The sequence below is a fragment of the Artemia sp. Qi Xiang Cuo genome, chromosome 3 (assembly GCF_049724085.1).
Source record: "Artemia sp. Qi Xiang Cuo chromosome 3, ASM4972408v1, whole genome shotgun sequence".
NCBI classification, from domain to species: Eukaryota; Metazoa; Arthropoda; class Branchiopoda; order Anostraca; family Artemiidae; genus Artemia; species Artemia sp. Qi Xiang Cuo.
This window is the reverse complement of record NC_142796.1, coordinates 12,946,975-12,960,496: the sequence shown is the minus strand read 5'-3', so window position 1 is coordinate 12,960,496 and position 13,522 is coordinate 12,946,975.

Below are 13,522 nucleotides of genomic sequence, written 5' to 3'. Positions count from 1 at the left end.
GGTTTAGCTTAGGATTTTTCTTCCAATTTTCATAATTCAGTAAAAATATTCTAAGGGGAGTGTCAATTCATCAAAATAAAAATAAAAAGCTGAATACTATGAAAATTACAAAATTAATAGAAGAACATAATATATCCAGATTCTACCCCAGACGCAAAGAACCTACCCAAGTTTTCCTAACCCAAGCTTACCCAAGCAAAAATTAACATGACTAAGGTTGACAGCCCCCGTGCCTTCTCAAGACCAGAACATAATTTGTGCTTCACTGAAAACAAAATAAAAAAATAATAATAAACCAATCAAATTAGTTTTAAAATATAAATCCTTTTAAATTATTTTATTAAACAGTGATAATAAGATTCACAAATTAACATTCACTAAACTACATAGTTATTTTTTGCTGCTATAGTTATGTTTTGTTGCTATGTCACCCAAGGAAAGAAAGGGCAAGTAAATTATTTCCGCTGTAAGTTCATAGAAGAATACTATAATACTAAATGAAGGCATCTAAAATTGCGTTAAAATATCTACAAATTTTGTGGTGTCTACTACTGAATATTGGTTCCGTTTTGTAATCTTTTTTTTTTTTGAACAAACACGATTAGATTGCTTTTTTATTGCCCATGTATTAAGATGTTGTAGAATTTTGCCATCCAGCTCTTTTTCTCGAGAACAGCTTACTGCAGACAAAATTGCAGAAAGACTTATTTCTGCAAAAATAAATCATGCATTACGGCCAGGGTCAGAGGAGTACCATGAGCAAATTAGAGCAGGGTTGTCACCGTCAGTAGTATTTTACTAGATCTAGTAAAAAAAAATCTAGTAAATTTAGAGGATCTAGTAAATTTCCCGAAATCTAGTAAAAACTAGTAAAAAGTCAGGATTTATATAAAAAAAAATTTCCATGAATTCAGGGAAAAAAAATTATCGTAAACATGTGACAATTTACAATTTTTGCTTGTCTGTTTTACAATTTACAATTTTGCTTGCCTGTCTCAAAGATAGACAAGCTGTCACCTTTTTTCGTAAACGGACGCTTCACTACCGGCGTCTAAAGGTCGACAAAATCAGCTATCTGTGTATCAAATCTTACCAACTAAAAATGAAGCTATAATAACACTTGGATTTGTAATGATTGGGAATCTATTGGAATCAAAACAAAAGCCAACCACCCAAGGTGATTAGGTGAATCAGTTTGAAAATTTTTGTTGAGGAAAAAGGAGCCTGCTGAGAGAAATTAAAAGTAAGTAGAAATGTAACATTATATATATATATATATATATATATATATATATATATATATATATATATATATATATATATATATATATATATATATATATATATATCCAAAAAAAGAATTTTTGAACTTGTAGGTTTCCGGAATTTTCAATCATACTATGAAAACGAAAGAAAAGAGGAAAGGAGAAAAAAAAAGAAGAAAAAAGGAAAAAGATTGTGAAAAATCATACTGATGAACCTCCTATAGTAAAAATCGATGCTTGTTGGTGCGAGTGTGGCGTAGCCGCACGCGCAAAAATTTTTTTGGAGCATTTAGTAAAAACAGATGCGATCTACTAAATTTTTCCTCTCCGATTTAGTAAATTCTTCCTAGGTCAGGGTGGCAACCCTGAATTGGAGTCAACATGTACGCACTGAGCAAAAAATCACCCTTGGGCTAAGGTCCAGGTTGTCATCCGCTACATGATAGAAAGAATTCACGGTTTGTTAACCAGTCATGAACGGCACACAGATGCCAGAAGTCACTAGTCAAACGATGAAGAAAATTACAAATTATCTACTACTGATTTGATGGCATTAGACTATTCAACTCACAGTTCATATAATTATCCAGTATGATCATTCACCCATTATAAAAACCCGGACCGGGGTGCGAGTGCTCCAGAGAACGTAGAAACATAAGCGGCGTCAGATATTTTCACGGGTAGACAAGTCAGACGCGAAACAATCGGAAACAAGTGGAAACCCGCTATTACGAATAATGCACTTTACGCGAAACAAGTGGAAACCCGCTATTAATAACTGCACGAAGAAGTGGGAGGAGCTTTTTGTTCGCACCGAGAACGAAGACCAGAAATGATCTGCGATAAGCTTACTGGATAATTATATGAACTGTGATTCAACTGATGTACCAAACTTACAAAATTTGTTTGGTGTTTCTAAGAATTTAAAAGGGTGAAAATGGAGATTTTCTTAAACGAATTATAAAATAATCTTTGTTTGGCCTGTTTGAATAGTCAAAAAACAGAATAAAAATAATTTAATATTTGATTGTGCAAAGGTTATTTTGTCATTTTATGTTACCCACACCCCCAAATTTTAGGTGATACCCTTTAAAATGTATGAAATTGTGAGTTTGTTTATTATTCTGACGCTTGAAAAGAATTAAATAAAAAACAAGTTTTTTTAACTGAAAATAGTGAGCGACATTAAATTTAAAACGAACAGAAATTATTCCGTATATGAAATGGGCGATCCCCTCATCAACTCTTCGCTCTTTACGCTAAAGTTTTTATCGTTTTAAAAAATAAAGTTGTGAGACAGAGTCAGACTTTAGTGTAAAGAGTGAGGCGGTGAGGAGGGGACAGCCCCTTTCATATACGGAATAATATCTGTTCGTTTTAAGTTTTAATGTCGCTCCTTACTTTCAGTTAAAAAAAACTTTTTTTTATTCTATTTTATTTAATTTTTTTTAAATTTCGGAACGTTTTTGAATTAATGCAGCTTTGATTTTGGCTCACCGTACATGAAAAATGTAAACAAACTTTGCCCATATGAATTTTACTTCCTCTATTGGCTAAATGGATCCTCCCCTGAAATCCTCTGTTCCGACGTACCCCACGTAGACAGATACTTCCTGATAACGTCTGTATACTTCCCATATAATCGAGAGTATATGCCTAATCAATACCTCGCTCTTCGCGCTAGAGTTTGAATTTTTTTCGAATCATAAACTCCTGAATCACAAAGGCCGGTTAATTAGAATAGACAGCTCTTTTGAAAGTACTAAAAAAAACTTTAGCGTAAAGAGCGAGGTATTGACCAGGGGGTGAACTCCCTCATATACGTAATAATTTTTGTTCGTTTTAAGTTTTAATGTTGCTCCTTACTTTCAGCTGAAGAAGCTTTTCAACTGAAAGTTTTTTTTTTATTTGATTTCTGATTGTTTTTAAATAATGCTGGGAAATCCGGCGCCCCTTTCATAGAAATGTCCCTTTCCCCCAATGAAACATCCTCTATGGAAAGATCCTCCCCTGTAATCCCCTCTTCCGACCCCCCCCCCACCCAGAAAAATACCTCCTGAAAACGTCTGTATACTTCCCAATAACCAATACTATATGTAAACAATGGGCGAAGTTCATAAATTGCAGCCCTTCCCCCGGGGACTGTAGGAGATTAAGTCATCCTCAAAGATATATTTATTAGATTTTAGACTAAGCTGAACAAAATGGCTATCTCAAAATTTTGATTGGGTGACTTTGGGAAAAACCTGAGAGTAAGAGGGGGCCAAGTTGCCCTCCAATTTTATTGGTCACTTAAAAAGGGCACTAGAACTTTTCATTTTCGTTCGAATGAGTCCTCTCACGATATTCTAGGACTACTGGATCGATATGATCACCCCTGGAAAAAAGCAAATAAACACGCATTCGTGATCTTTCCTCTGGCAAAAAAAAAAAAAATCCACATTTTTGCAGATAGGAGCTTGAAGCATCTATACTAGGGTTTTCTGCTACGTTAAATCTGGTGGTTTGATTTTCATTAAGATTCTACCACTTTTAGGGGATGTTTCCCACTTTTTTCGAAAATAAGGCATATTTTTTCAGGCTCGTAACTTTTGATGGGTAAGACTAAACTTGATGAAACTCATATATTTGAAATCAGCATAAAAATCTGATACTTTTGATCTATCGGTATCAAAATTCCGTTTTCAGAGTTTCGGTTACTATTGAGACGGGTCGCTCCTTACTTACAGTTCGTTACCACGAACTGTTTGAAAAAGAATTCATTTTCTACGGACGAAGAGCGAAATCATTTCTAAAAAAAAGTAGTTTTGCTTGGGTTTTAATGCATCCGGTCAAAATTTTGAGATAGCGTTTTTGAACAAAATAGTCCAAAGGCCAAATAACTATGCCTCCATGGTTGAAACTCCCCCAGAGCCTAGGGGCAAGGGTTGTAAGTCATGCAAGTTGCTTATTGGTACTTTGATACTTTGTTCACTTTCATTCTTTGATTTACTCATTTACGGGGCAACTTTGATTTACAAAGCAAGGACTGTAAGTTATGCATTTTTCTTCTTGTTACTTTGATACTTTGTTTACCTGGATGGTGTTACGTTGACACTTAGTTTTTATGCTTTGATCTTGGGAAAAAAATTATGTTTGAAATATAGAATGTTGAAAAACTTGAAACTTTTGCAATTAAAAACGAGTAGAAATTAATAATAAAAAAAAACTTTCCGAAAAAGAAGTTTTTCGAAGAAAACTGAAGGTCATGCTACATTTAAGAACAGTAACGATAAATTCTGATAATAGTTTGAACTTAAAACAACCAGAAATTGTTATTAAGGAATAAATCACAATATTGATACTCTACAGTAGCAAAATTTGCTTCAGAAACAACACATCACAACATCACATTTGAGACACATCACAGCACCCAATGGTACAAAACTATTGGTTAATTCCTTATTGTGCAGGCGTGAAGGCGGAGTCATGAAGAAATGTGCACGAGTGATGTTGAAAATAATTATTGGATAAGGTAGGAATTTTGTTATTGTAGAGTACCTATACTGTGGAATAAATGAAATCCAAAACGAACAGAAATTAAATTAGCAATCACAGCAAGTAAACATGCAACAGGTCCTAATGTAAATATATTAATAAATCTTAATACGAGTAAAACTTGAATTGAATATGTAAATCAAGCTTATGACGAACAAAAACCACTACAAACAAAAGTGTGGCTACTACCCCCTTCCCTAACCGTATAAGTCTAAGGCCTACTGCGTCATTGGCACTTTACTGAAAATTATATGTGTTTTGAACAGTATTGGAAAGAACCAAACAAAATTAAACTAAATATTTGCTGTATAATGGCATGAATTCCTGAAAGCTCATCAGTTCAAGCTTTTATTTCACTGTAATTTTTTTCAATGCTGTAATAAGCACAAAAGAAAATATTTGCAATATGATTTGTTTTCAGTAAAGCGCCAACGAAGCAGTAAGCTTTAGGGAAGGACTTTTAAGCTTTAGGACTTTTGCAGTTAAGGAAGGAGGCAGTAGCCAAACTCTCGTTTGTAGCGAAAACTCTTTGTGTCTTGAACAGTCTTGGAAAGAACTAATAAAATTAAACATAATATTGAATATATAATGATTGTTTCCCTGTAATTTTTATTTTTAATTTTGTAACAACTACAAAAGAAAGAATTTCTAATGTAATTTGTTTTTAGTAAAGCACGAATGCCACAGTAGGCTTTATACTATTACAGTTAGGGAAGAAGGCAGTAGCAAAATTCTTGTTTCTAGTGATACGAGTATTTGTTCGTTTTAAGCTTGATTTGAATATTCAATTTAAGTTTTATTCGTTTTAAGATTTATTTATTCATTTATATTAGTACCTATTGTATATTTGTTTTTATATGATTGTTTATTTAATGTCTGTTCGTTTTTTGTTTCATTTATTCTTTAATAGTAATTTCTGGTTGTTTTAAGTTTGAACTATTATAGGTGTTTATTTCTGCTGATCTTAAGTTTAATATTGCCTTTACGTTTCTTTGTAAAACTTCTTTCTTGGAATTTTTTTTATTGATTTTGAAAAGAACGTGGACGTAAAACTCAGATTTGTTTGGGAGAGGTGTTATGGCAGTGAAAGGGAGGAGAGACTCTGTGCAATGGAAGCAAGATACAAGCTCAGATCGCTAACAATCTTATTAGGGGGCTTAGGGGGACGAAGATTAATTTCAGCTCGTTTAATTTGTTACTTTTTTTTAATATTTATTTATTTACAAATTTTTTTCATTACACTCTCATGCCTCCGACAAGGGCTTCGGTTCTACATCCAGTTTTCGGTAGCCAAAATGACCTATTTCGTCAAGTAAAACTGACTGGCGGAGATAGTAGTGAATCAGATGAATTTTATTTACAGTTACAAGAACAAATAGATAGGGTTCCAGTTGGAAATATGGAGTTTTATTAGGAGATTTGAAGGAACAGGTGGGTAGAAGTAAGGGTAAATGGTATCCTAGCCTAAGACAATTTTGGTGTAGGAAAAGAAAACAGCAATGGCTAGAGATTGATGCAATTGTATAGGTATAACAATCTAGTTATAATCAATACAGTATTTGGTTATAAAATGGCTAATAAGTTAACATGGTATTCACAGGGTAAGACGTTTAACTTCATTAATTTTGCTATTGTAAGCTGAAGACTGGCGGCATCAATACAAGATACTAGGGTATGCATGAGTACTGTAATTGATGTTAAAAGCAAAGATCACAATCAAGTAGCATCTTGGGCTAATTTAAAGCTACAATTTAGGAAGGGTACCTATCTTCTGGACGCTATGACGTTGATAGACTCTAGGATGAGAGTTTGAGACAAGCTTTCTAGGAACAGTTGAAACCCAAAACGGAACAATTTAAAAGTTCACAATGTAGAAGATGGATGGAATAATTTTAGGAACATAAATTGTGAAGTTGCCAATGGTGTCTTAGGGAAGAAAGCTGGGAACCCAGCTAGACATATTAGTGAGAATGCTTCATAGAGAGGGAAGAGAAGGGGCTTGTTCAAGAATTATTACAGGCATGCTAATATTGTACAGGCATGTTAATAGATCGAGAAGGATCAGCCATTCTGAACTTGTCCCAATTAATAATAGGAACGGAGTCACAATTAGTGATAAAGAAAGAGTTAAAGAGAAATGGGTAGAACATTTTGAGAATGTGCTAAACTGGGATAGAGTTACAAGAAAAGATATAGAGGAAAATGAAAAATAGAGGAAATATAGTGGTTATGGGGTTAGAAATAAGCTACTGAAGAATATGAAGATGATTTTTGAAAAAGGGGAAACACCTAGTGATTTTAGAAAAACCCTAATAAAGCCCCTGTATAAGATAGGTGATAAATGCGAGTGTGGTAGTTATAGACGCATTAGCTTGGTTTATGTAAAGAGTAAACTACTTAGTCTAATGATACTTTCTAGACTTAAAGATGCTCTAAACAAAGCTTTACGAGAAGAATAGTGTGGTTTTAGGAAGGGTAGGGAATGTGGTGACCAATATTTACTCCAAGATTAATAATTGATAAGTGCCTTAGCCATCAAACACCTTTGGTCCTCAGTATTATAGATTATGAGAAAGCATTTGATTCACCTGCTAGAGGAGCTTTAGCGAAGGTCGTATCCTTGTATGCTACAATGTTAAAAATGAAATCTTTTTTTTATAACTATTTCGAAGTGCCTTTTGTAATAATGCTAAAAATTGAATCCTTTTTTGATCCCATTTGATAACATTTGTTGCTCCAGTGTTATACAAAAATGCCGTTTTTTGAACAAAATTGATTCTATAAAAAAAAATATTTTTATTAATTATAAAAGATTTCTAAATACTGCAATTATATTTAAAATTAGCCATTAAACAGCTCTCCATGATGTTCTAGTGTCCTGCTAGCTGCGGAAAACAGAAAAGAGAAAAAACATAAAAAAAAAAAAAATTACTGTTTGTGCAGAAAATCTTGTGTGGAGCCACTTTTCTTGTTCTTCAAGCCAATGGAACTCCCTTGTTTTTCAAGCCAAGGGAGTGTAAGTTTTTTATTTAGGGGTTTCGGACAAGGTAGATCTAATAGTATGCTTCACGTTTTGATCTGATACTGTTTTTAGGAGTTATGGGCTATTGTATTTCTCAGTATGGAACATGATCGTCTTTTACTGGGTTGCTAGATACCGCTGCAGCCCTGATACTAAACAAATGCATTAAAGTGATGAGTGCTATATATGAAAATAACACTGCTGTGGTTAAGGTACGAAATGAGGTTCGTGTTTGGTTTCGTATTAAACCACGAGTTAAGCAGGGTTATGTTCTATCCATATTTATATTGGCTATTATGATGGTCTTTGTCCTAAATTGTATGGCCGAGAAAATGGGAGAGAACGGAATCAATTGGGGAATAGATCCTCTTATACGTAGTTTATACTGATGATTTGAGCATCCTAGATGAAAATGCTAGGAAAATAAAAATTAATGTTAAGAAGACAGAGTCACTAAGACTAGGGAATAAGTGAAGATGAATGGGTAATGTTGGGTAACGAGAATATCGATCAAGTGGAAATCTTCACTAACCTAGATACTGTTATTAGTAAGAACGGTGGGTGCAAAGATGTTAAATGTAGGATAGTGGAGCCCCAGTATATTTTTTCACAGTTGAAAAAATTTGAAGAATAGGAAGATAAGCGTGCAAACCAAGACTAGAATATTAGAAACTGCAGTGATGACAGTTGTTATGCATATTTCTGACGCCTTGAGGGACTGAGGAGGATATTCTTCATGTTTTTTCAGAGAAATTGCCTAAGATTCTTTTGGGTGCCCGACTGACAGACCGTATTTTAAACAGTAAGCTGTACAAAAAATTGGGTCAATTCCGCAGGAAGGCTGAGATGGCTAGGACACGTTCTGTAGAAGAAGGGTCACAGATTGCCAAAGATCATCCTTGTCGGCCAGCCATCTAGGACCAAACTTTATCAGTTCGTCCCTGAATGGGCTGGGAGGATATCATAAGGAATGATTTAGGGTAAACGGGAACTTCTTTGGATGGTTTAAAGAGGGAGGCTTTGAATAGATTGTTTTGGAGAAGGATCATGTATAGCTGTGTTGACCTCTGGTGACTTGATGCTTAAGTAAATTGCTAGTAATAGCAGTAATGAAGGTTAATCACTTAATGATAATGAATAATTTAAAAAAAATCCAAAAAGAAGTTGCTTTTTTTAAATTAAAGAGCCATTCTAAGCTTAAAACCAGCAGAAACACTATAGTAATTCAAATTGAAAGCACCCCTTTTTTGACTTGACACTTTGTTGTTGATGACAAAAAAGTGTCTCGACTCAACACAGTTAATGCATATTGTCATAGTAGAGCAGGAGTCAAAAAGTGGTATTTATTGGAGTCAAAAGTTTGCAGCCATTTCTCGTAGAGGAATGGCCAATCACGTGACATTGATGTCATACTGCCATCCCCTTTTATAAAACATCAAATGTATTCTTGAGAATACGCTGGACGAAAATAACTTCAAATTAACCCTAAATTTGATCATCAGAAAGAGTTTAGTCCAAAAATTACTTTTTTTATATCTTAAAGGAGATCAGATACATAAATGTTACATAGATACCTGCAGGATTTGACATCACTTTCTTATATTCTTAGCAGCTATTAAAGAATCAAATTCAGAGTTGTACCCTAGCAAGTGAACCAGCAACTATTTTTGCCTCCCCGTGTTCAAGTTCTTTACACCTTTTCAGTTTGATAAAAGCCATTATCTTTAACTTTCTGGAATTCCTCGTAATAAAATCCCCCAAAAATCTCACCATCGCTTTTGTCTCGCATTCGATAGATCAGCAGCATACTCCCCTGAACTTTTGACCTTTTAAAAAGTTCAGTGGACTACATCTAACCATCCTTTTTAAAAACATTGCTAGTACTATTAATTCAAACTACATCTCTAACAGAGAATTTTGATTTCCGTACTATTTCTTTTTCATTAGAGTACTGGTCGAAAAAAAGTCAGCTGCGTTTTTTTTTCGCTATGATGAATCTCCATGGGTGAACGCTTTGACAGGGACCGATACAGATACTCATTATATATTTTTATAATTCTATCCAAACCACGAATTAAGGAGGAGCTGTTTTTGAAGAAAAGAATGTTTAGTTGGAGTGAAATCAATAGGAGTCAAATAGTTCTTACTGATCGCTCGACCAATGAAGTTTTGTTTCAATTATGACTGTAATATAGCACTGTACAAAATTTTAGCAAAATTTTCTATGTAAGTGAACCATTAAATTCACTCCTTCGATCTGTCTCAATTTTATCATACACGTCACACTCAAATATCGACTGGAGTAATTTCAATCTCCAAATCACGCTCAGTTTCAATGGAATGCCATAGGAATAGCGACAAAAGCCACTAACTACAAATACAATATATTTATATTCTCTTTGTTCTGTCTCAGAAACTTTAGTTCATCAAAAATGGGCTAGTCTAGTTTGACAGAGAATGGGTTCATAGAAAAAGTAGGTCAAAATTTCTATAAAGTGTACTGCCTAATCCAGAAGTGTTACAACAGTAACCCAAGATAACAGAATAGTTAATTAGCCGCTTTTTTTGAGCAATTTAATCGAATCTTAATTGGCTAATCTGTATTGACTTTTTTGTCGTTTTATTTTTATTAGCTATATATCCTGAAAGTTCAGTTACGGCTTGGGCATTTACTGGTCAATATTTTATTATAAATTTGGCATGGGCTATTTTAAAGTAAGTTCTTTACCCTTGCTTAGTTAAAAAAGCTTTCTTTCATCAATTCATCAGTTATGTGAAAATTATTTCTAGATTCAGTTTCTGCAAGACCATCTTCTTCTCAGGATTTGTTATTTTTATGTATCTTCATCAAGCTCTGAATGTTTTTCGATACAAATAATAGCTAAGCTAGATATGTGTGCAAAAAATTACAATCTAGAGGTGGCATGTATTTAAGAGTGAAATAATAAAAGCTATTGTATGATATAGCTTTACACCTAAAGATTCTTCATTATTTTATTATTTTTGCATCTTTTTGCGACACAGAAATCTTTATTTAGAATATTCATCCCCAAAAATTTTCAACAGCACCACTTAGTGGGGGGCTTGAGTAATTACCCTCCCTGGACACTGAAAATACCTTTATATATTCAGCATTATTAAATGCACAAAATGTTTGCAGTTCATACATTTTTTGCAAATTAGCACCACTGATATATGCCTTTCATATCAAAATATTCATCGTGTCAAGTCAGGTAAACCCAGGGAGTTGGAAAACTTTTCTTAGTACATCAGGGTTAAAAATTATTATTTTTTCAATGAAAACACTCCAAAGCAAATATTTTTTTAAACCTTTGCTTATCTACAAGTATTTATATTAGATCAATTAGAGTAAAGAGAAAATAGTTTCCATTTTGTTTGGATAAAACTTGAGACTGAAAAAGACAATTGAAAAAAAAATAAGAGAGAAGTACATAAATCCACTACACCAATGCTAGTCAAACACTTGCAGATTAATAGGAAAAGCCAAAGATGTCATCCAGAAAAACGCTTGGGATGGGCAAATATTTTTTTATATTTTTTCTGAAGATACAAAAAAGAATATTTCAGAACCCCGAGGGATTTTTGCATAGAAAAAAATAATAACAGGTATTTTTAAGGGGGGGGGGGGTAAAATTTAAGGGGGGGGGGGGTAATTGTACCCTCACTGATTAGTGCCCATGTGTTGAAATCAAAGGCAGTGTGCTAGCGCTGCCTAAGCTGAACGATATTGGCACAATGTGTTTTTTTTTCTCCATACCCGGGCACTTCGTATCAAAGGAGTTGTCATAGAAACTTCAAAAAGGGCTTATTCGATTGGAAATTGGAGTGGCTAGTGCCCTTTTAAATAGTCGAAAGTGATTGGAGGGCAAATCCCCCCCCCCAGAACATCATTTCCCCAAACACACCCAATCAAAATTTTGAGATAGCAGTTTTGTTCAGCATAGTTGATTTCCAGATAGAAAATATATTTTTGAGGAGGACACTCCCCCACAACCCTCAGGGCAAGGGTTTTAAGTTATACCCTGGGGGTATATAAGGTTTCTATAGAAGACGTTGTCGTAGGAACTTCGAAATTGGAAATTCAAAGGACTAGTGCCCTTTTCAATAGTTGAAAGTGATTGGAGGGCAACTACCCCCCCCCCACGTCCATCATTCCCCCAAACACATCCAATCAAAATTTTGAGTTAGTCATTTTGTTCAGCGTATTTAATTTCCAGATAGAAAATATCTTTTTGAGGACACTCCCCCACAACTCTCGGGGCAAGGGGTTTAAGTTATGCCCTGGGGGCATATAAGGTTTTTATAGAAGGTGTTGTCGTAGAAACTTCAAAAAAGGCTCATTTGATTGGAAATTCAAAGGGCTAGTGCCCTTTTTAAATAGCCATTTTGTTCAGCGCAGTTGATTTACAGATAGAAAATATGTTTTTGAGGAGGACACTCCCCCAAAACCCTCGGGGCAAGGGTTGTAAGTTATCCCTCGGGCATATAAGGTTTTTATAGAAGGCGTTGTCGTAGAAACTTCAAAAAGTTTTGGGACGGTAACTAACCCTCCTCTCACGCCCACCTTTTCCCCAAACACATCCAATCAAAATTTTTAGATAGCCATTTTGTTCAACGTAGTTTTAAGTTCTGGAAATTAGGTCTTTGAGGATGACAACCCCTCAACAGCCCTCAGGACAAGGGTTGTAAGTTATGCGCTGGGAGAATATAAATTTTTTATAGAACGCGTTGTCGTAGAAACTTCAAAAATGGCTCATTCGATTAGAAATTGAAATGGCTTGTGCCCTTTTCAATAGTCGAAAGTAATTTGAAGGCAACTAACACCCCTTCCACGCCCACCATTTCCCCAACCACATCCAATCAAAATTTTAAGAAGGCCATTTGGTTCAAAGCAGTTAAACTTCAGGAAATTATACATTTGAGCAGGACACTCCCCCCACAGTCTCAGAGCAAGGGTTATAAGTTATGCCTTGGTGGGCACATAAGTTTTTATTGAAATCTTTGTTTCAATGAATGCGCATTGTCAGTTTAATATACACATACTGATATTTAGTAATCAAAATCTTAATATTATTTGATTTATTAAAGTTATAAAAGTAAAAATATTTATATTTTTTTCAGTAAAGCGCAAATTATATTCTGGCCTTGGGAAGGCATAGGCGTTTTGAGCCCAACTTATTTTAATTTCAGCTCGTTTTGAGTTTGACTCGGTTATTTATTGTAATTTCTGTTTATTTTGGGTTTCATTTATTTATCGATGCTGATTTGCGGTAGTTTCACGCTTGATAGATTATTTGATTTTATTTTTGCTTATTTTTTTTTTGTTTAATGAAGTTCTTTACTTTTCTTCGAAAAACTCATTTCGTGGAAAAAGTTTTTTTTAATTAATTGATAATTAAAAACAAATAATTCACATTGATTAAAGCTTTAAAAACAATTGAAACTGGTGCTTTAGAAATACAAAGCTATTATCAAAGTTCTCTTATCGTTGTTCTATAATGCAGAAAAATGACATCCTTCACACTTTTTGCTAATATCAGTGAGCTTGAGCTGTAAGATCTTAGAGTAAAGATGAATTAAAAGAACGGAAATCTTTGCAGAAAGATGTGAGGTCTTATATGTAAAATCTTAGTGCAAAAGAACATCCCTTATGATTTTAATGGTTTACTCGCTGATT